This window comes from Bos taurus, chromosome 13 (assembly GCF_002263795.3).
Source record: "Bos taurus isolate L1 Dominette 01449 registration number 42190680 breed Hereford chromosome 13, ARS-UCD2.0, whole genome shotgun sequence".
Classification (NCBI taxonomy): domain Eukaryota; kingdom Metazoa; phylum Chordata; class Mammalia; order Artiodactyla; family Bovidae; genus Bos; species Bos taurus.
In genome coordinates this window covers 44,965,382-44,980,402 of record NC_037340.1, presented here as the reverse complement: position 1 = coordinate 44,980,402, position 15,021 = coordinate 44,965,382, and the positions used below count along the sequence as shown (strand labels likewise).

Below are 15,021 nucleotides of genomic sequence, written 5' to 3'. Positions count from 1 at the left end.
TGTGTGTGTGTGTCCCATGTCATCTTCTCCCACCAACAATCTCTGTAACAAACACCACAATCACAGTCACAGGGCAGCCCCTCCAGTGGCCCCGTATACCTGCACCCTCACCCGCATCCCTGGCCTCTGGCAACCTCTGCCCTGCTCGCCATTTCTGAGGCCATTTCCGGAAGCTGTCAGGCTGCTCACCAAGCAGGATGCCCCTGGGGTCCATCCAGGGGGCCGCGTGTATCAGGTCTGCCCCTTTCACCGGCACGCTGCGTCTCATTCCACAGATGACCCCAGTGGATAACCCTCATCCACTGCAGGGAGCTCGGTTTGCTTCCACATTTTTGGCTCCTACAGAGAAACCAGCTGTGAACATTCACGTGTGGCATTTTTGAGCATGTCTGTTCTGACTTCTCTGGGATAAATGCCCAAGAGGACAACTGCTGGGTTTTAGGGAAAGCACAGGCTAGCATTCCAAGAGATGGCCAACCAGTTTTCCGAGGTAGCCATGCCACATCTATTCCCATCTGGGATGAATGGGAATTCAGTTTCTCTGCATCCTCACTGGCATCTGGCGTTATGACTCCATCAACCCAGGCATCCTACTGGGTGTAGTAACCTCACTCTGCTTTTAACTCGCATGTCCCTGATGGCTGATGGTGCTGAATCTTCCACGCGCCTGTCTGTGTCCAGGTCTCTCCTTAAGCACACGTCTGTCCACGTCTTTGCCCATGTCCCAAATGGGTGTTTTTTTCCCTGAGACATGTTTTTCTCTGCCTGTCTTCCAGCTACAAGTCCTTTCAAAGACATTTTGCAGATAGTATCTCTCAGCCTGTGGTTCATCTTCTCATCCTCCTAACAGGGAGTGTCACGACATAAATGTTTTTAAGGTTGATGACATTCACTTTATTAGTTTTTTCTGTTTATGGCTCATGCCATTATAGGTCTCAGAAGTCTCTGCTTGGCCTTAGATCTTGACAATCGTCTTCTATTTTTTCTCCCTAAGTCTTATGATTTTGTATTTTTATTTGAATCTTTGACTCATTTTGGGCTAAATCTTTGCATAATGTGAGATTCAGGCCGAGGTTTTGTTTTTTTCCCTATGTATATGTTCCAGTACAATTTTTAAAATTATGGTAAAAACCACATAACATAAAAGATGCTGTCTTAGCCATTTTTAAGCACACACGTCAGTGGCATTGAGTCCATTTGCACTGATGTGTGGCCATTACCGCCATAAAACCCCGGGACTTCTCATCTTCCTAAATGGAAACTCTGGGCCTGTGATACAAGGGCTCCGCATCTCCTCCACCTCCCTGCCCCTGGCAGTCACAATCCCATCTTCTGTCTCTAGGAGTCTGACAACTCTGGGACCTCATGTGCGTGGAGCCAGGGGAAGCTGGAGGGTCTGTGCTCGGGAGTGACAGTTCTGAGGGGTAATTCCCAGTGGGTCGGAAAGAAGCCAGTCTGTCCTGGACACTCTGCCTTCTCTTCTCTGAGGGGTTCAGTGACTCAGTTATAGTTTCAGGTTGTACCTATAACTGGAACAACTACGTTATTAGCTGACAATCTCAGAGATAAAAATAAAAGACAGAAGCCCTTACTCTGGTCTGAAGGGAAAAAGTACACAGTGCACCTGCGGGTCTCAATGAGAGGGAGTTCCTGGTGGCCTGGTGGTTAGGGTTTGGCACTGTCCTTGCTGTTGCCTGGGTTTGATACTTGGTTGGGGCACTGAGACCCCACAAGGCCTGTGGTGAGGCAAGAAACTAAAACAAAACCCCCCAAAACTCAACGAGAAAGTCTTCATCAGACCTGCGGCCCTATTGCTGGAGTCGCTGCCTTGCAACTCAGCACTGTGAGTCTCTGACTGGGAGGCAGGGGGTGGAAATGTGGTTAAGAGCAGGACATTATGACTTGGGTTAATGCATAAGGAAGAACAAGGATGTTGCATTGCTCTTTGGATGAAATATAGACGAGGGCTCTCCGCAGACATGGACCCAGTTTAAGGACATGGGTTATCTGCACACAGAGGTGTGTAGTGGAGATGCCACTCCTAAACAAATAACGTTGTAAATAAATCTACCAGGTAAATAGATGGAGAAACAATGGAAACAGTGACAGACTTTGTTTTTTATTTTTTGACAGACTTTATTTTTGTTTCCCAAATCACTGCAGGTGGTGACTGCAGCCATGGATTACAAGATGCTTGCTCCTTGGAAGAAAAGCCATGACCAACCTAGAGAGCATATTAAAAAGCAGAGACATTACATTGCCAACAAAGGTCCATCCAGTCAAAGCTATGGTTATTCCAGTAGTCATGTATGGATGTGAGAGTTGGACTAAGAGAAAGCTGAGCGCTGAAGAATTAATGCTTTTGAACTGTGGTGTTGGAGAAGACTCTTGAGAGTCCCTTGGACTGCAAGGAGATCCAACCAGTCCATTCTGAAGGAGATCAGTCCTGAATATTCATTGGAAGGACTGATGCTGAAGCTGAAATTCCAATACCTTGGCCACCTGATGTGAAGAACTGACTCATTTGAGAAGACCTTGGGAAAGATTAAAGGTGGGAGAAGAAGGGGATGACAGAGGATGAGATGGTTGGATGGCATCACTGACTTGATGGACATGAGTTTGTATAAACCCCGGGAGTTGGTGATGGACAGGGAAGCCTGGCGTGCTGCAGTCCATGGGGTCGCAAAGAGTCAGACATGACTGAGCCACTGAACTGAACTGAACCAAACCAGGTAAACAGGCAGCTTAAATAAACCTAGTTATGGTTAATGATTTTCTTTTTCTAAAAGGCTGTTTAAAAAAATCAAAGGGGCCTTATCTTACTTTATTTGGCCACTTGAACAGGGAGATTTCCGTGCCCACAGAAGCACACAAGCCATAAGCCCCTGTGCAGAGAGCAGTTTCAGAAGCCCGGCTGAGTCCGGACTGGCTCCTCGAGTGACTGTCCTCGGGCCTCAGGAGCCCCACTCCCAGGAATCCAACTTCACAAACAGCTGAAATGCAGGAAGCAGGGAGGTGGAGAGAAGGATCAATGATTTGCTTCAGAGGAAAAAAAATAAGAATTCTTATATGTGCCACCATTTTTTTCATAAGAAAAAGCAATAAGCATTAATGAATAATTAAAAGGATGGTTACCTGGGATCAACCCAGCTTAGAGAACGAAGGCGTTGTATATATAACAAAGTTTCCTGTTTTAATAAGAGCGGGAGAAGGAGGAACGGGGTACTCCCAGCTGGAAGGATGGCCCTGGGCTCCTCTGACTAGATTCTAGGAAACTGGGCTCAGGAGACCAGGGCCACCCCTGCCCCACCTCCATCCCCTGCAGATGAGGTGCCCACGGCTGCTTCTGCATGCTTGCTTTCCTTACAAAAACATCTGACAAATGTCTCCAAGGTGAATCAATGTATTTAAAAAAAGCACTGGGCCAAGGAATTGGGGCTGGGCTGTGCCTGTGCTTTTCTTGAGGGCAGGGCAGGTGATGGTGAACAGAGCTGGGTGCAGAAGGAACCAGGCTCCAGTCCTGCCCTGTCGCTGCTAAACGTGAGCTGCTGATGGTGGGCCTGTGACTCAGGACTGCACTTCATATCTGCATGTGAGACCTGGAGGGGGGCATTGAGTAGAAATTAAACACAGGGCAGGTAGAAAGCTCAGGTAGAAACTGTGGCTTGTTTGAGTTCAGTAACTGAAAGCTGTCTTCACTGTCCTAATTCCATGGCCCAGCAGATAGGTCACGGGGAATCACATGGGCAAAGATCCAGAGCCGAGGCAGAAACCCCAGCGCCAAAGATACAGGACGCTCAGAGACAATACCGCCCAGCCTGGGTGCAGCACTCTGCCCTCACGTCTGGAGGTTCTCAACGCTTTGTGAACAAAGGAGCCTCCATTTCCACTTTGCTCTGAGCCCCACAACTCTGGGGAGTTTTTCACGGCAAGAAAGAGAAGGTGCCAGCTTTGCACCCAGCCGTCTGGCCTCGAAGCCCAGCCTTCTCATCTCAGCGGCTCATGAGGACCTCTGCAAGATGGAGGAAACTGACCCCGGAGCAGACCCGGCCCCAGCCAGCTCAGTATCAGTCCCGGTCTCTGCTGGACTGGCCTTCACGATCCAGAACGAGTTCAGGGCTAGATCAGAGCTTCCTGGCGTCGTGGCTGCAGCTGGCGTGGTGAAAGGGCTGGTGCTTGGAAAGGAGACGAGTGCTTGAGCAGAGGGTGAGTCATTCTCCGTTTACTCAAGAGGAGCTTAGGTGGGGATTACTGAGGGCAGCAGGAGGTGCGGAAAACTCCTTCAAGTGCTTTCCAAATATTTTAGGCTCAGGAAAATCCAAAGCCTTTTGTGCCAATGGCTTTTTCACTTTTAGGCTGAAAGCCACGTTTATTTAAAGAGAAATGTAATGTAATCCACATATTCATCAGTATCGTTTGTCAGTTGCTGTTACTATAAATGTCCTAATGTTCTGAGCTTTTTTTTTTTTTTTTTTTGCTGCAAATCACACATAAAATTCTCCTTAGATATTTTATGATGCACAATATTTATGTTAATATCCTAAGGAAGTTAATACATCGCCTTTCCTTACATCTTTTGCTGAAGTTATGTGACATTTGGGCTCTGTAACCCATCGTTGGATAGAGCAGTCTCAGAGTTGCCTCCCCAAGATGGGCCTCATCCCCCTGCTTTCCAGATATACTCTCCAAATCCCCCCAATATCTGTATAATTGCACCCCCTATCTCAAGGTTAGTGAAAGTATCAGGACTTGTGAGACCAATGGAACTACGGGTTTCTAACAATGACTCCTGGAATTCATTTGCAATTTTGTACATTTTTTTTCTGGTGTTTTAAGATGATTAAATGATAATTTTAAAGAACAGACCCATGGTTTTAGTTACATTTTAGTGAATTGGATAAGTTTGTTCTGAGTGTTTAAATGTGGGTGTACTATTTAAGGACCCTGGATTATTTAGTAGATTATAAGGTTCATAAGGTTAATTAACTGAATATGTAAAATGCATGGCCTGCCTCACTGGTGCAGCTCAGCCCTCAGCTGACAAGCATGTCGGGGATACGCAGCATCCTTGTAGATTTGTCAGAGGATGCAGAGTGGCAGGTAGCTGGGTCTCTGTGAGACTGACCCAAAGAGGAAAACGTTATTATGACTGGTTCCTGAAGCAGTTTACTGTGGAAAATCAGTGTTTCAAGGAAGATTTGTAAGTGTTCTACCAAGTGGAGCTTTGAGGTCAAGTTAGGGAAGGAAAGTGTGGGGCGACCTGTCTTCTAGGCACACGTGAGGCAGTTAGCACATCCCAGACACTGCCCAGAGACAACGGGGTTCACAAACACCATTCAGGATTTCCTTGAAATCACCTTGAAAAAAATAAAAAAGAGGAATGAGTAAAATGACTTTAATAACATGTTTAACCCAGAATCTTAACTCCTCAACATGTAATCAATATTATAAAACATTAATTTACACCATTTTCATACTAAGAAATGCGGTGTCCATCTTTGCTCCAGGCCCATCTCCATCTGGATTAGCCATGGTTCACATTGACCCTGTGGGGCATGGCGGCCCTTCATTGGGTAAACCTACTGTTTAATGCCCACTGCTTCACACATGTGATTGACTTGAGCAATCTCAGCCATTCCCGACACACTCATCCGCTTTGATTTGGAAAACTACCCGTGCTTCATGAGACCCTCCAGTGCACTGAGCTTGTCTCAAGGAAGCCATGCTACGCTGGAATTTATGAAGTCAGAACTCAGAATCCATCTGACCCCATCCTGCAGTTCCCTTTGCTCTTCAGGCATCAACCACTTTGCTGAGAAACCTGGCTTTCTGTGTTGCCCTCGGCAGCTGTGTGGTCCCCAAGGAGCGGTCCTTCCCATCAAACTTCCTTGCTCCCTGCAGGTCCCCACCAGGCCATCAGAAGCTGCAACAGGAGGCCCAGGCCCTTGCTCAGATGTTGAGTTCCCTTATAAGGATGCACCCAGCATGAAGTGCGGACACTGCACCATGGGCACCCAGTATGGAAGGACAGGGGCACTCCTCCTCCAGGCCTGAGGATGACCAGCTCCACCTGGGCCCAGCAGACAACGCGCATCATGGAGGAAGGTTTATACTATGAGCATGACATCCCTATAGCTATGGGCTGCTTTCTAAGCAGATGAATCCAGCGTAATTAAAGAAAAAGTCATGGAGAGACTCACTTCACAGATCCAGAGATCTGAGTGTGACCAAGGTTTCCCCAGTAGGAGAAACCTCACAGGCCAGAACCCTCTGGAAACTGGAGAGTCTTTTCTTTTTTTTTTCTTGTTCTGTATCTGTTCTTTTTTTTTTTTTCCTAATTTTATTTTATTTTTAAACTTTACATAATTGTATTAGTTTTGCCAAATATCAAAATGAATCCGCCACAGGTATACATGTGTTCCCCATCCCGAACCCTCCTCCCTCCTCCCTCCCCATACCATCCCTCTGGGCCGTCCCAGTGCACCAGCCCCAAGCATCCAGCATCGTGCATCGAACCTGGACTGGCAACTCGTTTCCTACATGATATTTTACATGTTTCAATGCCATTCTCCCAAATCTTCCCACCCTCTCCCTCTCCCACAGAGTCCATAAGACTGTTCTATACATCAGTGTCTCTTTTGCTGTCTCGTACACCGGGTTATTGTTACCATCTTTCTAAATTCCATATATATGCGTTAGAATACTGTATTTATGTTTTTCCTTGTGGCTTACTTCACTCTGTATAATAGGCTCCAGTTTCATCCACCTCATTAGAACTGATTCAAATGTATTCTTTTTAATGGCTGAGTAATACTCCATTGTGTATATGTACCACAGCTTTCTTATCCATTCATCTGCTGATGGACATCTAGGTTGCTTCCATGTCCTGGCTATTATAAACAGTGCTGCGATGAACATTGGGGTACACGTGTCTCTTTCCCTTCTGGTTTCCTCAGTGTGTATGCCCAGCAGTGGGATTGCTGGATCATAAGGCAGTTCTATTTCCAGTTTTTTTAAGGAATCTCCACACTGTTCTCCATAGTGGCTGTACTAGTTTGCATTCCCACCAACAGTGTAAGAGGGTTCCCTTTTCTCCACACCCTCTCCAGCATTTATTATTTGTAGACTTTTGGATCGCAGCCATTCTGACTGGTGTGAAATGGTACCTCATAGTGGTTTTGATTTGCATTTCTCTGATAATGAGTGATGTTGAGCATCTTTTCATGTGTTTGTTAGCCATCTGTATGTCTTCTTTGGAGAAATGTCTATTTAGTTCTTTGGCCCATTTTTTGATTGGGTCGTTTATTTTTCTGGAGTTGAGCTGTAGGAGTTGCTTGTATATTTTTGAGATTAGTTGTTTGTCGGTTGCTTCATTTGCTATTATTTTCTCCCATTCTGAAGGCTGTCTTTTCACCTTGCTAATAGTTTCCTTTTCTAAAAGTACTCCTCGTGGGGGCTCCCCTGGTGGCTCAGTGGTAAGGAATCTGCCTGCCAATGCAGAAGACACGGATTCACCTCCTGGTCCAGGAAGATCCAACATGCTGTGGACCAACTGAACCCATTCATGCTCCACAGCCCGTGGGCCTAGAGCCTGTGCCCCCTGATGAGAGAAGCCATTACCATGAGAAATTGATGTACCACAACCAAGAGTAGCCCCCACTCACTGCAATTAGAGAAAAGCCTGCCCAGTAACAAAGACCCAGCATGGCCATAAATAAGTACAATTATTTTTAAAAAGCTCTTTGTATATATGTATGTATATTACCGAACCACTTTGCTCTACACCTGAAACGCGGTGTTGTAAATCAATTGTACTTCATAGCCAAAAATGCTCCTTGACCCAGAGGAAATACAATGAGGCTGCTAAACCAGTGGAAAAAGAAGAAACTGGTCTCATATGGTGGGAGGGGCGTGAGGGGAAGATTGAATAATAGGATGACTCAGTTGCTAATGATCCTGATTCAGTCATTTTCTGCTTAAAAGGGCACTTCGACCTTTTCAAGCCCAAATATATGTTTCTTGACAGAAGGCCGCTCTGTGCATAAGCTGCAGAAGCTCAAATCTATCAAGAACTCTGATAGATGGATCCTAAACCCAGTGGGGGTGGGGGTTGGCACTGCGATTATTAATTGAGTCAATGATCTATTTTATCTGACACTACGTGTACATGCACACAACGCATAAATTACACAAAACAATTCCAACATGGTTAATGAACTTGCCCTAAGGCTAATAAAGAAAAACGCTTAGCTAGGTCCTTCTATTTATTTTTTTCTGTATGCGTAACAGCATTTTATTTAATAGCATTAATGAAGTTGAAGGACCATCTGTATTAAAATATAAAGACTGTCTTTAGACTGTGTGTCAGCAGAAGTGACGGGCCCAGGTACCAGTCGGGTGAAGATGCCCTGAGATGACACATGTGGCTCCACAGGGTCTCTCTGACCCAGGTGCTCTAGGTAGGGAAGAGCAATCATGTGGCTGGGGAGTGGTGCTCTCCCCCAGTGGGCAGTGCTTGCAAGGCCTGTCATTACAGTGGACACAGCTTGTTTCCCCAAACGATCTTGGTGTCAGATGCCCAGAGTTTATTTCCAGCAGGGCTGGGAACTGGTCACTCGGGCTTAGAGAACTCACTTAGCTTGTGTCACTCTTGTCTTAGAATGGGGACACCAGCTCTTGCCACTCCCAGTCTGGGTGAGAATCAAATGAAGTGACAGACACAAAGCTCCAGGCACAAGACTGACAACTGGTCAACACATAAACCCGTGAGAGTAACAAACCATCCAGGGCGGTAATACAACAGCTAAGTTGTTTGATCAGTTTAGTCGCTCATCATATCTGGCTCTTTGTGACCCCGTGGACCGCAGCACACCAGGCCTCCCTGTCCATCACCAACACCCAGAGTTTACTCAGACTCATGTCCATTGAGTCGGTGATGCCATCCAAACATCTCATCTTCTGTCATCCCCTTCTCTTCCCACCTTTAATCTTTCCCAGCATCAGGGTCTTTTCCAACAAGATCTTCTCATCTTTGTGGCCAAAGTTTGGAGTTTGATGTTTGATAAAGAAGTTCAAACACCCGTGTGTGGGGCTGATTGCCATAAATGCCTTAGTGAAAAAATAAAGTATTACCAGCAGCCAATAAGCACATCTGGAGATGCTCACCATCATTAATCCTTGCTGCTGCTGCTGCTAAGTTGCTTCAGTTGTGTCCGACTCTGCGCAACCCCATAGATGGCAGCCCACCAGGCTCCCCTGTCCCTGGGATTCTCCAGGCAAGAACACTGGAGTGGGTTGCCATTTCCTTCTCCAGTGCATGAAAGTGAAAAGTGAAAGTGAAGTTGCTCAGTCGTGTCTGACTCTTGGTGACCCCATGCACTGCAGCCCACCAGGCTCCTCTGTCCATGGGATTTTCCAGGCAAGAGTACTGGAGTGGGGTGCCATTGCCTTCTCCGCACTAAACGTTAGGGAAATGCAAATCAAAACCACAATGAGACAGCCATCCACACTCACCAGGAAGCTAACTATCAAAAGACCAGAAAGTACAAGTGTTGACAATGACATGGAGAAACTGGACTCCTGTGTGCTGTTGCTGGGATGTAAACTGGTGCACCCTCTGTGGATGCCAGCGTGAAGGTTCTCCACAGGATTATCTCATGATGGAGCAACTCCACTTGTGGGGTTTCAACCAAAAGAACTGAAAGCAGGGATTTGAACAGATTTCTGAACACCTATCTTCAAGGCAGTGTTATATACAATAGCCAAGAGGAGAACCCAGCTTCTCGCAACTGCCTGTCTCTTTTCATCATACTACCTTTTCCAGGGCAGCCAGACATGTATGTGACCAGTGATCCAATAAGTACTGACATCCCATGATCTCATATTTGTGTAGAGAGCACTGTCACACACTTTTCAAATTACAGCTGATCTCAGAGACTTCATATGAGGGGTCAGGTACATTTTCTTACTTTTCAGAGGACGAATGACTTCATTCCCATTAGGAGAGTTATGATCTGTGCTGTGCACATGAAGATCAGGTCCATTTACTTGACTGTGAATCTGTACGTTCACACCTTTAACAAGGAGTTGACGCTGTTAAACGTGGTGGGGACACAGCAAAGGATGTTATTTTGCCCCTAAGAACCCTACCATCTGATGAAAGCAAATTATACCTTTTTAACTGGTTACTGGAGATGAGCACAGGATGGGGAGGAGATGGCAAACCAGCTGCCCTCGGTAAAAGCAGAACAGATGTGACAAGAGAAAGCTTACCTATCTTTGTTTTTTTTTTTAAAAAAAACTATTCGTCAGGGCTACCCTGAAGCTTAGGAACAGAAGGAAGATTTTGGAAGGTCTTCTAAGCTGACTCTTTTTCATCTCCATGGACTGCAGCCTGCCAGGCTCCTCTGTCCATTTAATTCTCTAGGCAAGAATATTGGAGTGGGTCCAGTTCAGTTCAATTCAGTCGCTCAGTCATGTCTGACTCTTTGCAACCCCATGGACTGCAGCACACTAGGCTTCCCTGTCCATCATCAACTCCTGGAGCTTACTCGAACTCGTGTCCATCAAGTTGGTGATGCCATCCAACCATCTCACACTCTGCTGTCCCCTTCTCTCCCAATCATTCCCAGCATCAGGGTCTTTTCAAATGAGTCAGTTCTTCGCATCAGGTGGCCAAAGTATTGGAGTTTTGGCTTCAGCATCAGTCCTTCCAATGAATATTCAGTACTGATTTCCTTTAGGATGGACTGGCTGGATCTCCTTGTCATCTAAGGGATTCTCAAAAGTTTTCTCCAACATCACAGTTCAAAGACATCAGTTCTGTGGCGCTCAACCTTTTTTATTGTCCAACTCTCTCATCCGTGCATGACTACTGGAAAAACCATAGCTTTGTCTAGATGGAATTTTGTCGCCAAAGTAATGTCTCTGTTTTTTGATATACTGTCTAGGTTTGTCATAGCTTTTCTTCCAAGAAGCAAGTGTCTTTTACTTTCATGGCTACAGTCAACATCTGCAGTGATTTTGGAGCCTAAGAAAATAAAATGTGTTACTGTTTCCATTGTTTCCCCATCTACTTGTCATGAGGTAGATTGACATTTCCTTCTCCAGAGGATCTTCCCAACCCAGGGATTGAAACTGTATCTCCTGCTTGGCAAGCAAATTCTTTACCATCTGAGCCACCAGGGATCCCCTCAAAGATTTACTTTAAGAAAAATTATATTTAGAGAAAATTTGTTTAATATTATGAGTGAAAAACCTTGGTAAAAACTGAAAAGAATATACACTGGATTTTATTTATTTTTAAACATTAACAGAAAGCATTCTAAATATTTTGCTTTATGTAGTCTTTAACTTTTATATAAAAAAGGAATATTTTATTTCCATGTTGTCAGTCAAGAGTTGTCCCCTGGAGAGCTGCAGTGATGTATGTGGCCGACAAAGGGTAGTAAGTTAGAATGTACTGGACTGACCTGATGACAATGTCCAGAATGTAAGCCATTTTGTTTAATCAATAAGCCATTTCTAAGTCTTGCTTGTCATCAGTATTGCCTGGGAGAACTTCTCATTTTGTTTTGTGTTTTCATCTACAGATTCTACCTCTCGTGTCCCATATCTTCTGAATCAGAATCTGGGGGTGGTGCATGCTGTGGGGACCTGGGAATATGTGTTTCTTAAGAGAAAGGAATGGAATGAAAGAAAAAGCACTTCTCCAGAGATTCTGATGGAAATCCAGCCTCAGAAACTATCCGTTCAGATGACAAGACTACTGTCAAGCCTGCTATCCATGTCCTCGCTGAAGACAGAGCTGGAGGGCACACATCTCTGAGCTGCACACCTGGGCAGAGCGGTGCACACAGGAGAAGAGCAGTGTTCTCGCTGTGGCTCACGTTTCAGCAAGTGGCCTCTTTCTCCACTTACACTGGGGGAAGGATCATTCAGATGGTGGGACAGGTCAGTCTGAATTTTACCATGCTACAATTTCCCAGGGTGGTGAACAGAAACATCTGGAAAGAAAACAGCTGTTTTGGGCAATTTTCCCCCCAAATCAAATCTTCACAGACGGAGAACATGACCACCTTGTGCTGCCATATTCCTGAACTTTAAGGACTGTCTGTTCTGTTACTTTTGTTTGAAACTGTAAGGAAATAAAGTTAAGAACAGTGATGCTATACATACTGACAGTCTGTCTCCCTGACTGAACCTGAGTTGGACTCCTCTGAGACCTCTTCTGGACCAGGCCCAGATGCCACTCTGACCCTGGGCTGCTCAGATCAGTTTCGGGAAGAGTCCTGATGGGTCAGTTTAGTGAAAATGTCCCACCATCGACATGTGATTGAATTCCTCATCCTCCACCCTGGATGTGTTACCGCCCTCGTTACCAACCACTGCCGGCCTTGTGCAAGATTCCTGTTGAGTTGTTCTAGCAAGAACCTCCGGCCCAGAACTCCCTATGTGCCTCTTTTACTGGAGGTGGGCCCAACTTCTCTAATGGAGAACCTCACGTCAGTGGTCTTCTTTACCACATTCAGCAAGTGTCAGAGAGCAAGTTTCTGGATGATACTCAAGTAGAACCTCACACTGGGTAGGGGCATCAGTGCTCCTAACATGTTGCCTGGAAATGTTCAGCTCTTCTGCAGGCTTCCTTTTGTACCCAGAGATCTATGTGAGCCAGGAGCTGCAGGAAGGAGAGAAGATACTGAGGGAAAACCATGATGATTTAGCTTGGGACACACTGAATCTGGACTTCGAGCAAGGAGGTATCTGGGGATATTTAACAGGCATCTGAAGCCCAAGTACAAGCCAACAAAGAGGCCGAGATGAGAAATGGACCCCCAAGAGCTGTCCCCTGGAGAGGTGCAGTGATGCACGTGGCCAACTGTGTCTGTGGAGGAGGGTGGTGCCCACACCTCCCAGATGAACATCACCAGGACACCCTGTGGCCTCTGGAGGTGGGGGTATCTGAGCAAGAGGGTATCAGAAGGACTCCTGGGACTGGGCTTGTGGTAGGTGATTTTGGGGATGGTTGAAGGATGTGAGGTCCATTCTGGACTGGGTGCTGTCATGGGGCAGGGATCATTTTATGCCTGGGGTTTCACAAATCTTACCTGGAAGCAGAGCAGACGATAGCAGGACTAAAGCTGTAACCAATAAAGAAGAAGTAGTCTTTCCTATTCTCCAGGAAAATGGCATAGTTGGTTCTTTTTGTGTCTGATATGAAGCTTGCATTTTCCAGTATTTGGAACTAACCACATGGAGGTCTTGGTTTCGTCCTGCTGCATCCTGGTCTTGAGGTGGCCTGGATTGATGGGGACACTCAGTGTAGCTGCCATACTCACGGGGAGACCAGTAACACCCATGACAAGTCCCAGAGCTGGTCCAGACTGGCAGGAGGAGGCAGATGGAAGGTTCAAAACAGTATCTTGGTCCCTCTCCCTACCCTTTAAAGACAATATGAGGCTTTCCTGGTGGCTCAGTGGTAAAGAATTTGCCTGCCAGTTCAGGACATGTAGGTTTGATCCCCGATCTGGGAAGATCCCCATGGAGAAGGAAATGGCAACCCACTCCAGTATTCCTACGGGAAATCCCATGGACCGGAGGCACCTGGAGGGTCCATGGGTCTGCAAAGAGTCAGACATGATTGAGTGACGAAACAACAAAGACGGTGAAAACAAAATGAGACAAACCCAAGAAGGCAACATGAGCTGTCCCCACTTCACATTTTGAGATACTGTACCACTATGCAGGGAAACAACAAACAAGACCACAGCAAAGCGGGGCTACTTGGAATTGCCACCTAGTGAGGTGGAGGTCATCTGCTTCTTGTGGCTTGTGCAGAAGACTGTTGAATCCACTTGATTTAACCAAGTGCGGTTGGTTTATTGTCTAGCAGAGCCTACCTAAGAAACCCAGAAGCTTGTTAATGGGTTGGTCTGTCATCAAGACTCAAATCATGTGTAAGAAATTGCAGCAAAGTGATAAAACCATGTCTTTTTAAAAAGTGATTTTCCATGAGTCCGTAAGTGATGGATTTTTCTTGGTCCATTGTGACCTGAATGGCTCTTGTTAAAAGTGGATTTTAACACTCGTGCCTCTTGCTCAGACCCCTGAGGGGTTCTGTGAGACCGTCCGCCTGGCTAAATGGACCACTGTGTTTTCGAGAACACTTTCCAGACGTGGTTTTCTCAGACCAGATTTTTAAGGTTCCTATCAGTGCCATGGTTATGACTCCATTCTTCCGTAGCTGATTCTAGCACTTGCACCGGGGTGGGGGTCTGGTGCTCAGACAGAATGGTGTGCTGGTGCCTCAGCTGCAATCGAGCATCTTTTCACCTGGTCCCACACCCATCCTGTTGGGTCTGCTGCATCCTCGCCCCTCGCCTGGGTACCACAGGCATGTGAATGTCTCCTGCTTGCTCCTGGAGGACATAGAGCCCAGGCGCCCCCATCACATGCTCACTGGCATTCGTGAGAAGCCTTGACACCCCAGCCTCCCTCGATCTCCCTGGGAATCCCCGTGACTCTGCAGGATGAACGCAGAGAGGGCAGCCTGGCACAGAGCAGGCGGCAGCCTCTGGCTGCCTCCCATCCGCCTTCCGGGCCCTTTCCCCTGGGAAAGCCCGGCTGGGGACTGTGCGATCTATGGGTGTTTTCAAACCCAGACTTTGAGCCGGTCTCTTTGATGGCTCCACTCGTTATGCTCCCGTCGATCTAGCATGTGAAGTGTGAGGACGTAAGCACGGATGCCATAATAGAGCCATTGTCGCCACATTGCTTGAGACCAAGAAAGAGGCCTATGGACCGCTGGTCGGATGCCAGCCACAGCCCCACAAGGCCTTGCCCTCATCTGGTCTCTAAGACATGAAAGTGTAGCGCCCAGAGGGGCCTGGAGCCACCCTCAACCCAGTAGGAAGGTTTCTTTGCAGCTTAGGAATCAAATCCGGGCAGCCTGGGAGCCCAGCGGATATTCATGGGTTCCAGTGTTATTTAAATCAGGTCCTTTCTGCGGCGCCCATTGACCCA

The 15,021-nt window shown here is 46.6% G+C and overlaps 1 long non-coding RNA gene across 1 annotated transcript; it reads left to right on the top strand.

The window, feature by feature from the left end:
• Positions 1-3,455: 3,455 nt before the first annotated feature.
• On the top strand, positions 3,456-13,175 carry LOC112449303 (uncharacterized). Its single transcript, XR_003037815.2, has 2 exons — positions 3,456-4,206; positions 11,592-13,175. It is a non-coding gene; the product is annotated as an uncharacterized lncRNA (long non-coding RNA).
• The last annotated feature ends 1,846 nt before the right edge of the window (positions 13,176-15,021 follow it).